Raw genomic sequence first — 6,000 nt, 5'->3', positions numbered from 1 at the left:
AGCATTGAATTTACTCTTGAAAAATATATAAAGTTAGGAATTTATGACAAAAACACACGCAAATTGGTGTAATTAGTGCGTTTTTGTCATGATTTTCTAAATTTAAACAATTTTCAAGAGTAAATTAAATACTTGTATGTAGCCCTTACAGCTATGTATAGCATTTTCCTTAATATTACCACATCATGAACCCCATGCGTAACAAATTAAACCTTTTTAGAATCTCCTTGAGATGATGAAGTAGACCACCACTCATTCTAAAGGCCAATCTCCAAAGGAACACCGACTACTTAAAAGCGGTTAGAGAGTAAACTAGATTCCTGCAATTCTACTCTTCATCATCAATATTAATGTTATAATTTATGTCAATGATTAACTTGGCAAAGCATCTCAAATTAAAGCAACATTGATGTTAAGTTAGTGACGTGGAGCTTTGCTAAACCACCATTATTTAGCCATGCATCTCCTATCTCAAAACATTTGGTTGTTTACGGAGTAAATAGAAAGTTACATGTCAGTTTGTCCCACGTTAAAAGATGTTAATCTGGTGATTACCAAGGACTTGGAGAACAATAGGCCTAAATTGATATAAATATCTCCGAGTTTGTTCTAATCCTGGATATCATAACACAAGGCTATCAATTAGTCTAATTGACATCTATAATAGCCCCAATTTCAAATAAGATAATATATCAATATAAAAATGACAATCATCATAAGTAGGGGTGTCCATTCGGTTTTTGGTTTGGATTTAACCCAAATCCAATCCGATCCGAAATAAAATTCGGTATTTAATTTTCAAATTCAATCCAATCCGAATTGTTACTTAATCCAATCCAATCCAATCCGAATTATACTTCGGTTATTTGGATCCGATCCGAAAATCCTAATTAAATATGTTGCTAGTTTTGTTTTGTGTCTAATGCGATTATAAAAATAAAATTGCAATAATAAAATTTCAATTCTTGAAAGTATAGTAGTACATGATTTATACAAGTATTGAAAACATAGGTTTACATGATTAATAGTATTATAATCATAAACATAGTTTAACTTGATTAATATTAACAATATTTTTTCGTAAAATAACGCTTTCATAATTCGGTTATTTCGGTTTTTTGGATCCGAATAAGGTCAATCCGATCCGATCCGAAAATTCGAATTTTCAAAAAAATTCAATCCGATCCGATTTAAGATTTGGATCCGATCCGAATTAATAATTCGGTTTGGATTGGATTGGATTTCGGTTTTTATCCGAATAATGGACACCCCTAATCATAAGTACATATTATAAGTATATCTTAGATGCATCTTTAATTTCTCAATTTCTTATACTATCTTAATTTGTAGAGCTGTCACAATTTTCTATCATTATTGATTTGCCAATGATAAACTTGGCAAAACATCACAAGAAAACATTAAAATTAAGGAAGTGATGTGGGATCATTTAGTCCTTTCAAGTCTCAAAATATCTTTCAACATAAACAAAAAGTCGCTTGTGAGTTTGTCCCACATTAAAGGAGAAGAAAGATGACTCAAATGTTAATCTGATGATTACCATTTGCTTGTACAACGAGAACAACTAAACTTTAATGACATTTATGCAGAGTTTGCAGACCATATTTGAGTTTGTTCTATCATAATCCAAGACTTTACCAGCTAATCTAATTGACACCTACACAGCTACACTGGCCAGTCTCCCAAATTCAAATACGAAAATATATCACTCCAATCATTATAATAAATATATATAAATATATCCTAGATGCATAATCTTAAATTGTTCAATTGGTTATACTATCTTAACTTGTAGAGCTAGATGTTACATTTATCACCAACATGACTAAATATTACTCCAGACCCTTCGTTTTGCTGACCCAAAATCAGTCGACAAAAAGGCATTTGGGACGGGCGAGCCATAGAAAAAAACAATTTTCTTGAATAACAAAAGAAAAATAGAGAGAATAATACTTAGAAAAGCTAGGTACAATGTAACAAATTAGCCATAATGTTTGAAAGATTAAATGGTATTTATGAATTTCATACTATCGAAGTAAAATGCTTACTGACTTCATTAATTGAATCTAATTGTTGGGAATTGCGTTTTAATTATAAAAATGAAGTTGCATGCAAGTTGAGGCTTCATACATCATTGTTCATGTTTTGTTCCAATCATTTTTAGCCACTAAGTGTGTCTAACATTAAACATTTTCATTTGCAGTTTGTAACTGTTACTTCCTATTTTTATATTAAGGAATTGTTTGTTATCATCCTAAAATATATTAGTTTTTTAATAGATATAATTAGGATTTTAGAGACTATAATAAGTAGTTAGTTAGTTAGTTGTCATTTCAATTGCAAGCAGTTGGTTTTCCAAAATGGGTAGAAAATAATCCCAAATTCCCAATTAGTAGTTGTATCTATAACTATATACTAAAAGCAAATAAAAAGTGACACATGTCAGCATTTAGTTAAAAATTTTCCCTCTAAAAAAAATTATGTAATTCTTTTTTTTTTTTTTTTTTTGCCCAAAGCATATTAGGAAATATTTTGTTCAATTTAACTTTTTCTTCCTATTTCAATTCTTCCACACCTTTTACATTAAGAAAAAAAATAATTTTATTGTAATGCAATATTTCTCTCCCAAATCAATAAGTCTATTAACAGCTACTCATATAGAAAAATAAGCCGATATATTATTAAAAAATATACTCATGTTTATATCATACAACCATACGGGTACGTACAATTTAGATAATCTATTTAGAAAATTTTAAAAAATATGGAACTTTATCATACTTTTTAGGAGAGAATAATTTGTAAGAAAATTGTTGATTTATAAATTGTTGCAAATTTTTATAAAAAATATGATAAAAGTATAAAACTGTGCATTGCATGGGACTTAAAGCTAGTTTGGAATATAATTCAAACTACACGTATTGTTCGTTATAATCTAAACTATTAACACGTGTGTGCAAAAAAATAAGAACCCAAAAATTGATGGAATTTTTCCAATACCTTTAATAATTACTTCGTATTAATTTTCATCTTTAAAATGAATTTCTAAAGTATATAAAAAATTAAATCTACTCGTAACATTAAAACTTCAAAATCCTATAAAAAAAAACATTTGCTATTCTCTCTACTAAATTAGCTTCTTAATCAATTGCTAAAGCTGAATAAAACACACACTAAGAAGAAAAAAATAATTACAAATGCGCAAATTTAATTAACCATCGAATACCATACATTAGTTTAAGTTGATGTTAATTTAAATGTGAATAATCGTTGGTGCCGTCATATGTTTTTTTTTTCCGCAAGTTCAAACTTAGATGATAATTTCCGGTCTTGTGGGAAGATTATTGTTAAATTTTGAATTAAAAAATTTAAAAATTAGCTATACTTACATGAATTTAAAAATACATATTACATATGCAATTGGAATATTCCAAAATATTTTATTAAAAATAAGTTAATATCATATCACACATACATGATGATAGCTTGGGTTATTCGGAATAAAATGTATAGCTTGGATTATTTTACACAAATCAAAATTAGTAGAGACAATTCATTCGAAAAAAAAAATGGAGAAAATCAGTTAAGAATATTTATATTTGAATTATTCTCCAAGCTGGTTTTCGGCACTTCAAACATTAAATTTTTGGTTCAATTTCGATACATGTTTAACCAGTTTATACTCGTTTCGAATCATCAGGTAGGTGTTTAGAATTCAATTCATTCAATTCCAATTTGATTTTAGACTAGTGAACGGGCAGTAGTCGCGAATATGCCCTAAATTAAGTAATTTCCATTTCTTAGGTCTAACTACCGTAATAAAGTATATATAGGATAAGGTGCAATAAGAGGGTTGACCCTTAAAATGGTAGCTTAGTATAAGTGGTTTATGCACCAATCGATTCTTTTCTGTCATATGCGTGGCATGCGTTTGATTAGGTCACATGGTGAGTCTTCGTAGAGTCATGAGACCCTACATTATGGGAGAGACCTTGTCCCATAAAACTAATGTTAATTAATTACTTAATTGTTAAATAGAATATTTTAGTGAAAAAACGTGATTGATTTGATTAAATTGGTTATCACTCCTGTGGCAATTTGACTGTTATAAACTATTACAATGTCAAAATAAAAGTTGTGTAATTTATAATTTTGTAATACGTAATACTATCCACCGTCTTTTTTGTAACATCTAAACATCTGTTTTAGATAACATGCATCTTAGATTTTGTTTCTAATATTAAGTGATAGATATTATCCTTATGATAATATTTGTCCTTCAACTTGGTATCAAGAGCCAGCGTGACACAAAGATCACGGGTTCGAATCTCATTCACCCCTCTTTTCAACAAGAGGGATGTTAAGCGTTGAATATGAGGAGGGACCATGCTTCATTCACACTTCAAACCTAACGAGCACTTGTGTGAGGGGGCCTGATAGAGTATAAAACATATTCTTAAGCCTCAACCAATAGTTAAGTTTTTGGTTGAAATGGTCCGTTAACATTAAACATCATTAGAAATTAGATTACAAACATTTAAAAAATAGTGAATGACTGAAATTGTATTGTGTTGTCTTATTATACATTTTTCAATAGGCAAACACAATTTTTGATAAGGACTCTTACAGTCTTACTTAGACTTCGATTCTCACAATTTTTTATATAGGTTCAATTTTTGTGGAATAAATTATTAAAAGTAGGCGGACAAGGTTACGGTATCCCTATGTCTGGGTAACCTCACTTGGTACTTAAGATTTGAACCTTAGAATTCTATGATTTAAGGTAAGTCCCTTACCAACTTACCAAGTGATCAAATCAATTCTTGCTTAATTAATAATAGGCAATTAGGCTAGCTAGTGCAAGACTTAATTGAATTTTGATAAAGAAGGTCCCTCAATCACAATTTATCTCTCAAATAAATACGTTTAACTATGGATGATAATGCACATTTTTTTGTCTGTGTGTGTGGGGTATATCATCAAATCTACTAAGCCAATTGTAAATACTAATACAATTCCTCTCAAGGAAGGACCCATAATTCTATTATTATTGCTTCGATAGACAGTCATTGATGATATAGTGAGTTTGGATTGTGATTTATGAAACCATAGATGTAGATGTCAGCTAGATTAGTTAGCAAAAGAAACGTCACATGATACCTAATACTCGGTTTTGCTGGATCAACTCATTAGATATTCTATATTTTTGGATGACTTTACAATCTAACTTAAAACAAATCAATCTATGGATAGAACAGTTTACTAATTCACTAGAGATCTTGACTTGTGCTTACTATGCCGGCCACTTCACGTACTACATAAACAAAAACACAAACAAACAAAGAACCGACTTTCACCTACAAAGGAATTGAAAAACTTCCCTTTTAAGTTAGTCAATGGTCAAGTAGTATGAATTAGGGAATTTGAGTAATCTGAAATACTGACAAATTTAGGAAACATTTTATGAACATATGACCAATTTAAGATACTATCATGTATAAGATCCTTCAAATCTTACAAGAATCTTATTAATAATTAACAATTGGACAAAATAAGACTTTTAGGTACCATTTTATGTATGTTTTGTATTTTGGATCATTAGAAAGTATTTTTATATTATTTTATAGATTATTTTTTGTAAACCTTGGACTAACTTTCCAAATTTCCCAAATCTTGTTGAATGTGATTGTTTCATTCGATTCTCTAATGGGAGGAATATTAACTTGTTTTTAGGCAGCATAATTAAGGGTTGCAAATAGCCACATGGAAACATGAGAAATGCAAACCTACCGCTTAATTGTATCACTAAGCTAACTAATTAAGGCTAGTCAAATGTTGTTATAAAATTATTGTTAATTAATGTTGTTAAAAAAGGATAATTAAAAAGGGATTAATAAATATATGAGACGTGGAGTTTGCTAATTTTGCGCAAGCACATGTCAAGAATGTTGTTCAATCCAAAAGTAATTCTCTACTCCTTTG

The sequence above is a fragment of the Chenopodium quinoa genome, unplaced genomic scaffold (assembly GCF_001683475.1).
Source record: "Chenopodium quinoa cultivar QQ74 unplaced genomic scaffold, ASM168347v1, whole genome shotgun sequence".
Lineage (NCBI taxonomy): Eukaryota > Viridiplantae > Streptophyta > Magnoliopsida > Caryophyllales > Amaranthaceae > Chenopodium > Chenopodium quinoa.
Note: the sequence above shows the minus strand (reverse complement) of the source record.